The 14,858-nt window shown below is 37.7% G+C and overlaps 1 long non-coding RNA gene across 2 annotated transcripts in view; it reads right to left on the minus strand.

Annotated features, from left to right (window-relative positions):
- Positions 1-14,595, minus strand: part of LOC135447960 (uncharacterized) — a 92,634-nt gene extending 78,039 nt beyond the window's left edge. For both annotated transcript variants that reach the window (XR_010440357.1, XR_010440356.1), the window contains exon 1: positions 14,562-14,595. This is a non-coding gene — a long non-coding RNA (uncharacterized LOC135447960). The remainder of the gene's footprint in view (positions 1-14,561) is intronic.
- Between the last annotated feature and the right edge of the window lie 263 nt (positions 14,596-14,858).

Raw genomic sequence — 14,858 nt, forward strand, 5'->3', positions numbered from 1 at the left:
ATTTGAAGGGAACTCAAATTAATTTTAAAAAAGTCCTGGCATTTTAAACTTACTGATGATGCACAGAAAACAAGAGTAATGCATATGTCAGAATTTATAAAGATGTGGGAATAGTTATCGAGGAAAATACTGATATTTGCCATATTTACTGCATTTCCTGGTTGCCCAGCAACTTGAAATCACCTTGTGACTGCTCAAGACTCCAAATTAGATGCAGCAAGATACTTGGAAAGTCTGAGCTTAAAGCACTTAATTAGGAAGCATCTCCCTCTCAGAAGTATTTCAGAAATACAGTTTCTCCTTATGCAATTCCTGGGGAAAACACAGAAATGTCAGGCCACAAAGTTCTAAACAGACAGCAAAACCTTCCAAGGAGACAAAAACATAGGAGCTACATATGATCCTTCATTTCTCTGGGGAGAAGATACAGAGCCAAAAGCAAAGATTCTGTTGGGTACCCAAAGTAGAGAATCCACCCATGGGTAGGGGACCAGCAAGTGCCCTTTTAGATATCACAGCCAGGAGAAAAAGAGTGGATGACCACTGTACCTCCTGCAAACCCATCCACTGAAGCAAAGTGTGTGAAGAGAAGTTCAAATATTGGCATTATTAACAACATTCTGCCAGAAGACGGCTTCTGTTTGAACTTTGTATGATTTGTGCATAGAAAACATGCAAGCGTTCAAAACAATAATCTTCCTAGTTTAAATACAGGTCTTGTTTTATACTTCTCCTAATATCACATTGATGGTAAAAGAGGTGTTTATTCTTAACTGTATGGCAGAAAACCCCTTGGCCTATGTGTGCAAATGTTGTTTTCTGGACAAGTCCATACAGAATATGTTAATCACTAACTGCCATATTTTGAAGTGATTGTAATAGAAATATAAGTACAGAACACATTTTTCTTGATTTTGACAAGTTCAGGACTTTGGAGTAATTTAAAGACCTAAGCCAAGTTTCATGTTAATATAGCAACTAATTAAACTCGGTTTGAGCATGAGGAGCTTTTCCAAAATTGCTGCTTTTCTCTATTGTCATAATATGAGAGGAGAATGAAGGCTTTCTCCACAAGCATGGAAGCAATGGTAGATTGAACAGAGTAATTACAAGAAAAAAAATCCTGATACTAAATAGTTATAAGTCAGGCCATCTCATAGGTCACCAAATAAAAAATGTCCCAGTACTCTTGTCAGCTCTGGACATCAAAAACATTTTACCTCATAGGGAAAACATTCTTTCCACATCACAGCAAGAGCAGCTGAGCACAGCACATTGGTATTTTTGCAGCTTGGGGTTACTGGTCACCAAGAAGCAGGAACACCTTGTGCCTATTGACTATTTAGTTTTCCTAAAGTTCTCAGTGAATTCAGGATATTACTCACTAAAAATGGATTTCAGACAACCACATCAATTTTTAAGGCTCTACTTAGTATCCACCAACTTACTGGCTTCAGCTAGAGATTTCTGCACTTCTATTACACCTCATTACAATAAGGAAGCTACCAGCTGTGTTAAGAATAAATGTCTTTTGTGACTCCCTCATTCCCTCTCTCAGACACATACCATAGTCTGAGGTTTAAAAATAGAGCAGACAAAATCTCCCATGGCATTTTATGTCATTTAATTTTCATCTTCATCTGATTTTGAAGGCCTTGCAGTAAACAGCAATAACTGAAAACAGCAGATGCTTCTGTTTGGGTTTTGTTTAGGTAAGTGTTTCAATAGAATAAGTCCAGTGTAACCATCACTTTTGACATCTTTGAGACCTGGCCTGCCCTGTAAGTTAGCCTGCCTAACAAATAGCTTAATTACACATATTTGACTAAGCATACTTACATAAGCATCCAATTATAGCTTAAAAACAACACTCAACATGCATAGCCATCTGTCATTGAATGTATCTGTTGTTAAGGCATAATGGTGCGCTCAGCTTTTTCCTTTCCAAACATATTAAATATTTTCTGCAGCTACAGAAAAGAAAAAAATGGCAAAGTAACCATTTGGAGTGCAATAATGCATTACCTTGACAATTGAAAACATATTCACAGGACAACCTGTGAATATTCTCCAAATATCCCCTCAAATAAATGTCATTTCCTTTTACTAAAAATTACAGATAACACTAGAAGTAGCACTTGTCAACACAAGCAAAACTGACTTGAAATTCTTCTACCTTTTCTTTTCAAAATATTGCTCAATTTCATCTTCTTTCTAGGATAAATTATCAACATTTCTGCCACTGAAAGATAAAATGACATTTAAATACATCTCAGGAGAATAGGAGTCAATCAGCACAGAAAAAAGATAAATGCATGATGAGATATATTTAGAAAGTGCTGTAATGACACACTGTTTTGCAGTGGGAGGCATTAAAAACCCTACTATTAGTCATTTCTTCTAACTACAGAACCATGATACTGCTTTTACCAGTCAGACATGGTACCAGCTGCAATTACCCACAGAACCTAATGTTAAGTTGCCAATGACAACCACAGTACACATACCCCAAGACTCAACCATCATTAGCATAAATATCTACATCATCTGTGCCTAACACTGGTATACTTTGTCTCAAAATTATTTCTACCCTTCAAGACATTTTGCCTACTTTAGCAAAGTGTTCCTTTGTCTACAAAATAGAAAGAAGTGTATTACCTGCAAGAAAATGAAAGACCTTTTTATGTAATGATTATTTTAGCATCTGTAATATCAAAGAGATTTCAGTCTGGAAATAGCAAATCATACAATCACAGAATGGTTTGGGTTGGAAGGGACTTAAAGATCACCTACTTCCATCCTCCTGCCAAAGAGGGGGGGGCACCTTCCACTAGACGAGGTGTCTCAAAGCCTCATCCAACCTGGCCTTGAACATTTCCAGGGAGGGGAAGGCCAGAACCTTTCTGCCAAACTGTTCCACTGCCTTGTCACTCTCAAGGGGAAGAAATTTTTCCTAATGTCTAATCTAAACCTGCCTTTTTCCATTTTGAAGCCATTCCATCCTTGTGTCACATCATGCCCCTGCCAAAAGTCCCTCTCCAGCTGTCCTGGAGCCCCTTAGGCAGTGAGAGGGGCTCTGAGGTCATCCCAGACCCCTCTCCATCCAGCAAGGCCACATCTCTCCAGTTTGGAGGCCGGGATGTGGAGCAGGACCTGCTCTGCACCAGCCCAGACTGAGGGGGTCAGTTACTCTGCCATTATTCACCAGCTGTAATCTCATCATAAAAGGCCACCAAGTTTGTCAGGCACCATTTGGCCTCAGTGAAGCCCCACTGGCTATCACTAATCAACTCCTCATTTTCTATGTGTCTGTAGCTTCCAGGAGGATCTGCTCCGTCATTTTGCCAGGCACACAGGTGAGCCTGACTGACCCTGCTCCTTGAGTCTTCCTTTTCCTCCCTTTTTTTAAAATGGGAGTTGCATTCCCCCCTTTCTCCGGGCACCTCTTGCTGGCACTGGACTCATACCGGCAGGAGTGGGGTGGACTGAGATTCCCCTTCACAGGCACCCATAGTTTAAAGCCCTCATTAGGAGCTTGTCAAGCCTATGAGCAAAAATTCTCCTCCCATTCTCTGACAGATGGATGCAGTGAGCCCCCAGCAGATACCTTTTACTATTGAGGGAAACTGTTCTTATTGTAGCTTCAAGTTTGAGGAAACATAAGCAAAAGCGGAAAACAAACTGAGAAAAAAAAAACTACCAAAATGAAAAAGTTTCTGAAACAATCAGTATGATGTAATAGTAGAAATAAAAACACCTACATCATTTTCAATAAATGTTTAAATAGCAGTCTGCTTTTTCTCTCATTACGCTGTGTAATAAATGAGGGTCCATTATTCATCCCTTGAATAAATAATGATAATATAATGAAAACCTATTCTGCTGAAGCAGATCTCCAGATACTTACAGCATGCAAGGCAGATTCATGCAAAGCTGCCTCCTGAACCTGCCCAGCCCTGTGTGCACAGCACAGCATCCCTTAACAAGGCTGGCCAGACCTGGATCCAACTGCATGTGCCAGACTGCAGCTCATTACAGCAGGCACAGGGACCATGAAGAAACACAAACAGTTTAACAGTAATTCCTAAAGCTAACTGTGAACACTTGATTTTAAAAATTTCAGTTTGTGGACAAGAACAAGGTGCTAAAATGCTGCAGAGTACTTTTACACATTCAAATTTTATTATCTAAATAAAAACAAGCCTCAATTTACAATCCGTCCTATCATTTGCCCATATGAAAGAGTTACCACAACAATAGGCTATGGTTTAAATTAACATTACAGTGCTCTAACTCCTCTGAAACTAAATATTACCTTGTAAAAGTGAGCACACACAAGGAGAGTCAGTGTAAAGTAGTGACAACAAATTTGTGTTGTACATCAGCTTCTACCTGTGCAGAATAGGCCTGAAGGTGGCAAAACCCTGGTCACCACAAATCAAAGTGATTTTTTTTTTTTACTTATCTGGCACTAAACCAAGGTTTACTGCCATGAGGATAACATGACAGATGTCAACAAGGCAATTAGTTAATTTAAATGTTTATATTAATCCCTTTTAATAATTTTAAAGTAAATCAAACATGCCTCAAACTATTTCAGAGGAGAAGAAAAAACAAAAAAATGAATTTTTGAATGGTTTCACTTAAATCTCTTGCTATCACAGGAGCTTAGGACATTCATATTTTGGGGCTTGGGGAGGTGGTTTAGCAGACTTCATTCATTCATTCCACTTAAATTTTTAATAAGGCACAAGGACAAACTCTCCTGGTTATGAGGCATAGGCACACAAACTATCTGAATTCTGAGCCAGTTATCTACTACACAATTACCTGTACACATAAATTATTTATGTAATGACATATGATCCTTCCAGTTGTACACTTCCCACTTCTTGGAATGAGCCTGCTCTAATCTCAAACTTGGTGTGAAAAGTTTGCTTAGATGCCCAGAATGTTCTCCTTAAAACCAAACCATAAAAATTCTCTGGTTAATTTTCTAGAACTTCAGAAGTCAATCTTTAGTATTTATAACAGCAAGAAGTTAACAACCGATTAGAGCTTGTTAATTAAAACTTGTGGCCTTATTCTCAGGGTTTCTAAAGCCAATAACCACTTTCTTTTAGCACATCCAATAAAACCGTACAGAAAAAAAGATCCTAGTTGTATGTTATGTTTCTCCTCTTTCAATACCCAACAACAACAATTTGCCTTCTTTTAATTAGGAGCTCATTTGCTCTAATGGTTTCTATTTGTATCTCAGACAACTAATAAATAACACTTCTAACAACTCTCAAACACTGAAATGCAAGAACCTCTGCTCTGGTGCACAAGAGCACCTTTACTGCTTTTTAGAATATTTCTTCTCAGCAGCAAAAAAATAAATCTTGCAAAAACTCCACGATTTATTTAAGAATTTTAATTTAATTGTAATTAATGAATTAAAAATGTAATTTAAATTGTAATTTAAAGCTTAAAAAGCCTTTTTGTCAGGAATTTTATCTTAATCTATTTCTGCACATTTTTGACTTGTTGTGTCTTCTCATGTATCTTAATTTATGAGGACATAGATTTGTTAGATTCTGAGTGCATTTAACCTTGTTGAACTTCATACAACTGGCATCTTGTTCAATAGCTTTATGTAAAGTACATCTAAAAATACACATTGAACCCAGCTTTTATATATAAATTTATTTACACACACCCCTATATATATTCATAATGGTCATTTTAATTAATTTGGTCCAGGGCAGCAATGATTTTTATTCAAAATACGGTTTTTATCAAAAACCTTTAACATCTGTCTAAAAAATGCAATTATTTTGGGATATCATAGCACCTATTGAAAATACATTATGTAGATATTTACTGTAGCTTTAAGTTGTTTTTTTTCTCAATATTAAAAGCATCAATAATCACAAGTGCCCCAAAATTGCTGAAAGTGATGCTTAGAAAGTCCATCTGTGGATGGAAGGAGTCCAGCAGTGAGGCCAGGCTGCCCCAGCCTGTGAGCCTGCCTGCAGCTCCCTCTCCTGCCCTGCACACCCTGAGGCAGAGGCAGGGCTGGGGAAACACGGGGGGCACAGACAGGGATGGAGCTCAGAGCTCCCTTTGCCTCCTCCCCATTCCCTTGTGATCCTCTCTCAACCCTGCATTTAATGAGGTAGGTCAACTAATCTGACTGTGTGTGCTCTTCACACAATCACTGGAATTTTTGTGGTCTTCAAACTGTGCTCCAAATAGCTCAAGCTCCAAAATGCTTTTAAGAAAATGAATTGGAGGGAAAAGATAGGAAAACTTACTAGCAATGCTACTACCAGCAAAATCTGTGTTAGACCAGCTTCCCACCTAAAAGATGCACTGAACACCACATTTTGTTTTACACAATGTGGAGCACTGACACTCATGGAAGCTCTCCCCCAGCTGGCAATACAACACTGGGGAAAATTAACTAAATTTCCAGAGAGACCTAGCACCATCCCTTTAAAGGCAGTACAAACCTCTTGTCCAAATCAGGCTTCTACTTTGCCATTTTCTTATCACCAAAGCATCCCAAAATACAAATAGGATGTATTAAACTAATTCAATGCCAGTCATATCTGCCAAGGATTTGCATTTACAGCAAGATGCTAGAGATCAAATGAAATATCAACAGCATCCCTGGATTTGGCAATGGCATATTCTCATATTCCCTTGACAAAATTAAACATTGACATCAAACAGAACTAGATCAAGAACTGAACCATGAATGAACTCTCATCTGATATGGCCTACAGCAAGAAGTCTGCGCTCTGTACATAACACTTGAACATGATTTTCATTGTTCCAGCACAGACTGCAGCAAAAAAAGCCATGGAAATGTTTCAGCTGGCTGGGTAGCACAGCTCTGACTGCCCTCCGTGTACCTACAGAGATTGTGCAGCTTCCAAACTTCTGGCCAAGTTTGAGGCCTCCCTTTACAGCTCAAAAGACAACACTCACCAAGATTCACTTTCTCACAATCATTAAAACAAAACAGCTAAAAAACTTCCCTTCAAACCAGTTAGGGTTCCTCAGGAATACATCAATCCTTCCTTTTACATACTTCAGGGCACCAGAATAATTATTTGACAAATAACCAAAAACATGAGTTACATGCCAGTCACAGAGAACTCAGCCAACGTTATGTTCTTTAGTTTATTTTTGTTCCTTGTGAACAAGTTTTCATAAAAACAGCTGCTCTAAGGATATACTTCAAATCAAAAGTTCATTCCAAAAGAAGCTGAATTTTTTTTCATAAAATAATTCAGTTTACAGGAATATGACCATTTTCACAGTGAGAAAAGAGGCATAAAAACTCACCCCTCAAATCACACCACAGCTCTTAGAAAAGCTCAAGAATAAAACCTCTAATTTTTATAAATTTAAGTGAAGCACCTTAATTTTAAATTAATGCCTAGGTTGTTTCACAATTAATCCTTTGCTAAAAGAAAAACTGTGGTTTAAATATAGTCTTTTTTCTTTAACTTTTCTATTTAAAACAATTTTTAAAAAATGTTCTAACACTCCTTCCCTTCAGCAAAGAAGAATGTTTCTCCTTCCAACCCCTGTAAAATCAGAGAGAGTTGTGACACATTCACTGTTTGTCAAAGAAGGAAAGGAAAGAGGACAAGAATTTTTTAATATAGATACTTAAGCATTAATCCATAAATTAAAAAAAATAAAAAAAAAACTGTATTAGTGAGTCACAGGTGACAAATTCTTTTCCACTCTACCTACATCCTGAAGCCCATTAAAATAACTTACACCAGGCAGCATGGTAGAGGAGATGCTCTGGATTCTGTGTGCCATTGGACTCAAACTTTCAAAGGCATTCAAGAGCCTATGTCTGAAGTTTAATAAAAGTCTTCAATCTCTTTGAAACCTAATTTCAATTCAAGATATTCCCTTCAAAGGGCCCTTCCAAAAATACATAGGAAACTGCCCACAGGGGAACAGGAAGAATCATTAGACAAGGAATACTTGCTGGCATGCAAGGAAGGACACAGAGAATGAAGAATACCCTGTTCTAAAATTCTGGAAGTGAGGTGGTGAACTGATTTTCAGGGTCAGATGCAATGCATTTATTTATGCAGCAAGTAGGTTTAAAAGTAAGTATCTAACAATAGTGCTAGAAAGGAATTCAATGGCTTGCTTATGAAGTTTGTGCAAGCTTCTTGTGCAGGTTTCTTGGAAAACAAAAAAGAAAAAAAGTCAACAAAAAAAGTCCAAACATTTGAGACAAAAGTTTATCAACCTTTTTTAAAAAAACAAAACAAAAAACCAACAACAAAAGCAATCCATGGCCAGTTTTGAAGAGCAGAGATTGGGTAAGGCTTTTCCTTGCCCACATCACTCTTCTTTACCCCACCACACCCCCATACCCCAAACCCCATCTCCTCTGTTACTTTTGCCAGTCGATCTGGCAGAGGATGAATTCTCTCCTCAGCCTCTGCCAGCCCTTAGTGACTTCAGGCATGCAGGTTTAGTAGGAGGCACAGAAAACAAAAGCCAGGATCCTCCTGTGGCAGAGCCTGCACCACCCCGGGGTGTTCTCCAGGCTCAGCCACCTCTGTGCTCTCTCTGCTCCCAAATCCTGCAGGCAAAATGCTTTAGCAGCAGTCCCTGCCTGCAAAATTACTTAATTAGGCTTTGAGGATTTTTTGTGTTCTTATTTGTTGTCATTTTGTTTTTCACAGCAATAGACTGACTTTGTGGAAGGGAAGAGTTTCACTTCTATCCTCATCTTAAAGTTTCTTGGGAGTTACATTTTCTCATTTAATGATTCAACAGCAATAAAGGGAGCATATATGATGCAAATTTGTTAAACCTTCAGCATATTTTATTAACCAAATCACAATCTGCAGGCTTGAAAGCTTCTGTATGATAACACCCTACTGAATGACCTCTCAGATTTATTCTCTAGAAACCATGCATTAGACTTAATAACACACTTTTCCATTATCGTTTATTCTGACCTAAAGACTGATTGTGAGTCCACAGGAGAAAACTTTTCCTGATAATTAGTTCCCCTTGGTTGTAGTCCACAAGAAAGGACAAATTTCACCTTGTTTAAGGGGCCTCTTGATAACACATAAAGCCAACAGAGGAAGCATGCATAATTTTCTGCTTTTTCTTTAGACATACATATGTTTTTCTCCTGAGTTTGCACCACTATTTTGTCCAATCACTTGCTATTCTACTTCCCTCAAATAACTGTGGCCTAGAGACACAACTGGGTTTTATCCCTTCTTCTTCAGGAAGCTTTGATTTTGACAAGATGCAGCATAATAAAGTCAAGCCCTTGACAAAACCTTCTTTGCATACAGTATTGTATGCAAAGATTTTACTTTTTTCCTAGAGGCTTCCAATACCTCTAAGTAAACTCTACTGAAAAGTGTAAAATGAATCTACATATAACTGAAAACAAGATAAATAACAAAAGTCCCGTTTCTCCTGTCTCCTTCAATAATCCAAGAACTAGATACCATTATAAGAAACTGCACACTCATATGCCTGATACCACCCCTTACTCCCAAAAATCAGACATATGGTCTGATTGCATAGAGTGAAAATGCATCAGGGAAAAAGAAACAAGAAAAAAGGCAGCAGTTAAAATGAGCCTGAATATCCCTGGCTCAAGGCAGATCAAACTTTTTCATCTTCTTGAGGAACCAAGATGCTCATTTTGTGGCTAAGCTATAGAAGCCCAAGTGCATCCACAGAACTGAACATCAAAAGACAGAAACAGACCTTGGGCTCCAAGTCTGAAGGCAAACACACCTTTGTAGCCACAGCTCTCTCCATGGAGAGCAGGCAGGCACAGCTTCCCAAGGACATTTCCTGGGAATCCCAGCAAGGAATTCTCTTCCTCAGAGGAAGAGAAAACAATTCTTATCTCTCTTCTCTGCTCCTGTTGTTTTGCACATGTGGAATGTGTTCGGAAGATTGTTTACCTGAAGGGAGTTCTTAATTGGATTCTGCTGAGGATTGTTTTGTTTCCTTGGCCAATTGGGAAAAGCTGTGTCCTGGCTGCCTGGAGACAGTCACGAGTTTTCTTTAGTATTCTTTAGTATGATTTGTAATATAGTTGGGGTGTTTGTGAGGGCCCCCAGGACGAGGTGAGAGGTGAGCATCTGACTCCAAGTTCTCAGAGAGCTGATTTATTATTTTATGATATTATATTAAAGAATACTATCCTAAAGCTATACTAAAGAAAGAGAAAGGATACATCCGAAAGCTTAGCAAGAATGATAACGTGACTAACTCCTCAGAGTCCAACACAGCTGGCTTTGACTGGTCATTAATTAAAAACAATTCACATGGAACCAATCAAACATTCACCTGTTGGTAAACAATGTCCAGACCACATTCCAAAGTAGCAAACACAGGAGCGGCAATCAGATAATTCTTGCTTTCATTCCTCTCTGACTGAGGCTTCTCAGCTTCCCAGGGGAAAATCCTGGGCAAAGAGGATTTTTCAGAAAATATCATGACATATAGTATGTATAGTTAATATAGCATAGTATAGTGTAATATAATATAGTTTAATAAAGCAATTGTTCAGCACTTCTGAATCAATGGAGTCAGATGCCAATCATTCCCTGGTCAGGGGATGCCTGATTTACTGTACACCTCAGAGGAAAGCACACCTGTTTTTCTGAAGGAACTACATCTGTCTTACTGTTGAACTGCTCCTAACCTTAAACCATCAGAAAATGGAGCAGTGCACAATGGCTTGAGAAGCAGACCCTAAAGTTTACTTTGTTGGGAATCCACAAATGCTGATTTTCCTGGGAGAGGAAAGAAACTTTGAGCAGTTGTCAAAGCAGAACTTTATGTACAAATGCATAGAAGGCTTTGATGTGTGAATTTTATGCATCTGTTCAAATTATTTCAAAAATTCAAAAATAACATTTTAATGTACAGACTTTTTGCAATATTTCATTACTCTTTTCTTTTTACTTAAAAACTGGAATAGAAGCCATTTCCATGCTTTAAAATATTCATTAGAATTAGCATACTTTTCTGTTCTAACCACATAAAGTTTTAGCAAAATTATTAACAATTTAACATAAGAATAGTGTTCACAAAAGCACAGCATTTGAAAAGCATGTTGGAATCTGATGTTCTCTGTGAAAAAATTCATGCTGGGTTTTTCAAAGCAGCTTTACACTGGTGACTTTCTCATCAGCTTTTTAAATACTGTAGGTCTTTCTAAATTAATTCATAAATGATATTGAAACATCTTATCTCATTGCCAGTGCAGCTGGAAACCAAGCCACTGCTGCAAATAGTTTATTCAGATTTATCCTTTATTTTGTTCGTGGAATATTTCATCAGCAAGTAAATCTCTTCCACAGCTCCCCTGGCCTCTCCTCTCATCCTCCCCCATGGTCTCCAAACAGCTTACTGCAAATGTATTTATTGTTATGCTCAGGAAGGCTTATCATATGTAGCATGAAAGCACCTTCATTACCAATCTGAAGAACAGAATTTTAAAGTGAAACAAAACAGGAGAATTCATAACCTCAAACTGGGCATTTGAAAGAGATCTTTTACTGAAAGGGCTTTCCCCCTCCTGAGCTGGTATCCATTTATAACTACTGGGCTCCTGTAGGATTTATTTTGCATCAGCAGAATTAAAATTTTATTCTCCCCATGCCTTTTCAACCTATACATGTGGGCAAGCATGCAAAGAACATCAACTGTTCATCATTTTAGTTATTACTTTGCCACTAAAACACATTGTACTGACTTAGGAGTGGATCTCAATGTCAAAGCAGACACCAAGATGGGAACACATCCTTCTCTGTATTAGCTGGACTTAGGAGGGTTCAAGACAGACTGAAGTTAAACAGCAAAGGTTATGAACCAAGATAATCACCATAATTACCTAATGGCCAAGTCAGCTCTGGAGCAGAAAGGAACCCATGGACTATCACTGGATATTTTCAGAAATAGTTTAGACAAGGCTTTGTCAGGAATAAGTGTAAGTTGAATTGCATGTGGGCAAACCAAGTAGAGAACATCCAGTCCTAGTTTTTACAACTGCCCTATATTATTCCAGTTTCCAGTTTTATTTACTATTATGTCTATTAGCATGCTAGCATATATCAGGAAGAGTATGTGTATTTCTTTGAATCTATTTTTCTGTTTAGTTTTTCATACCTATCCATCTTTTTTTCTATATATTCTGTTTATATTATATATATGTTTATATTCAGATATACCCATATTATACTCTTTATTTAGCTTTCTTTAGTAAGAGTCACCACAGGCAAACAATTCTTTCTCCATTTTTCTTCATTTAAACAGCAACATCTTTAGTTTAACACTTAACAGCACATAATACAAACTGAAATATTTGATGACCTCTAATTTCTACTGTTGTTTCCCCCTCCCACCAAATAATTTGTCATTCAACTGAGGTATAAATCACAACTAGAAACCAAATTAAGTATTTCCTCCTTCCTTGTGTATTAGTCATTATCAGATGACCAGCACAGTTATAGATAGATTAAATCTAGTCTGAACATATTTAGAAATGCCCATTTTCATGTTAACCAATATATTTGTATAACTTCAACAAACATGAATCATGAATAAGAGCCAAAAAAGGCACCGGATTTGCACTCTGCAATAATATTTATGACACCAGCTTAGATGATTTATGGTTGTCAACAAGTCTAAGACAGAAGGAAATAATCCCGAGGTCCCTGAAAGAGATAAACTTCTTGATATTGAAATCACCAACATTGTAGCAATATTTCCATCTACTGGGGGCTGGATATAATTAGCAGCTACTCACAGCTGTCACATCCACTTTTTCCAAGGACAGTTTAATTATTTTAGTATGAATACCTCTGACTGATATGCTCCTGCAATCTGGCCCCATGATTTCATATTTTTCACATAACTACACAACATTAAGACAAAAATAACAGGATCTGTTAAAAGCTGTTGCCTTCTTATCTTAGAAGGACTAGGACAAAACAAAGGCAGCATATAGAGGCCATCGCAGGTAGGTAACATATACAAGTCAAGCACATTTCCTACATAAAATGTGAAAGAATCTATTAACAAATCATTTGCTCCATCAGTGGATTCATTTCTCACATGACAAAGAAACTTGATTTAAAGATCTCAGTGTTTAAAGAGTCAATGATGTCAATCATGGCTTTATTTTTGTCACCATTACATACTGCAAAAGCAGAACTTCCAAGTGCCACATAAAAGAACTCCATTTCTCCATGTCTGCATCACTGTTTAAAATATTCTCCCATTTCTAATTGGCATTTTACAAAAAGTTTAGAAGAGTGAACAACATATCACTGCTAAATAGCAAATAACCAGTCCCAGTGAAACCAAGGTCTAAGCCCTGATTCTAAGAGAATTTGTTTCACTTTAAAGACTTTGTCCCTCTTCAAACAGAAAATACTTGCAATAGTTGCCTTCAGCTAAATCCCACCACACATTATTTGAAGATAGTTTGCATCAATAGGCCAAGCAATTTATTTTACTCATAAGGATGTTCACATGGGCTGCTGGGGATTCTGAGACCACTGAGTTTTAAGGGTATCACAGATTTAAGAAAACAACTTTACATAAAATAACTAATTAAAGCCCCCACAAGATGAGGACTCATTCAACTTTTTGCAGCAGCCATTGAAGGTTCATATAAACAAGGAAATACCAGGCTTGGGTTTTGCAGTTACCTCACACCACCTCACTGGCAGTTCCAAAGAGAATCCACATGCAAACCCAGCCATCCATTACAGTGGCAGCACCAACTTTGGCCTCACCTACCCTGACATTCTGGGCTCTTGTCTGACAAGAGAATTTGACTCTGTATTTATGTACCCTCACACTCCCATAGATATCCCTGATTGAAAGCCAACACAGCAATTCCAGCATCAATACTGACAGGGTCATTACAAAAAAGATTACTGTGTCCCTTCTACAGCATGCTCTTGTCAAGTAAAGCCTTTTAAGTGTATGTGTAGAATAACTTAGGCCAGTACTATCTGTTTTTGTTCATGGATAACGCAGCAGACACTGGCAGTTAGTCTTGGTTGTGCAGGCATGTTACACAAATTTACATTTTAGCACCTGATTCTATTCTTTTATTTGTTGGAGGTCACCCAATCAACATGGAAGCATTGTGCTCCCCTTTGAGGTGGGTCACAAAATAAAAGCCTTCAATAAAACTGCATTAGTTCAACCCTCAGAGTCCACAGAATCCTCAAAACCTACACAAACTATTGTTGTACACGTGTACTCCTACTGAAATGAGGTGTTTGAGCACAAATAAAAACAACCATGAAGAACTTGCTAAAGGTTTTTACTATTCTTTACTATTTATGAGGTACTGAAAAGTATAGCACATGCAAGAAAGTTGCAGATAGCATTAAAAATATATTATTTCTGTGGCACATTTGATGATCACCAGTGAAAAGTAACTAATTTTTAAACTGTAGAGAGCCAACAAAGAGCCCTAACTTCCATTATGTTCTTTGACACAAAACACAATTAAAAACCATTACCTGAAGTGGAAGCAATAAATATTGTAATAAAAACCCCCACATACATTCTGAGGATACATCACAGTGACTCTTCTCACCTTCCAAATAAATCAGCTTTTTCTAATGAACTTAAAACTTTGCACCTGCTCAGTGGGGAGAGTAATTTGTATAATTAATCCAGAGGTGTTTCTGATAAAGCAGCCCAAAGGGCCACCAAAGTTACAAAGATAAGGCAGAAGTCCTGGCTGTGCAGGGTCTGTTGTTAAAAGGAACAGGTTTAGGCACTAAAAAAAAAGTCTTTCCCAGCATCACAACAAA

This window comes from Zonotrichia leucophrys, chromosome 4A, assembly GCF_028769735.1.
Source record: "Zonotrichia leucophrys gambelii isolate GWCS_2022_RI chromosome 4A, RI_Zleu_2.0, whole genome shotgun sequence".
Taxonomy (NCBI): Eukaryota; Metazoa; Chordata; class Aves; order Passeriformes; family Passerellidae; genus Zonotrichia; species Zonotrichia leucophrys.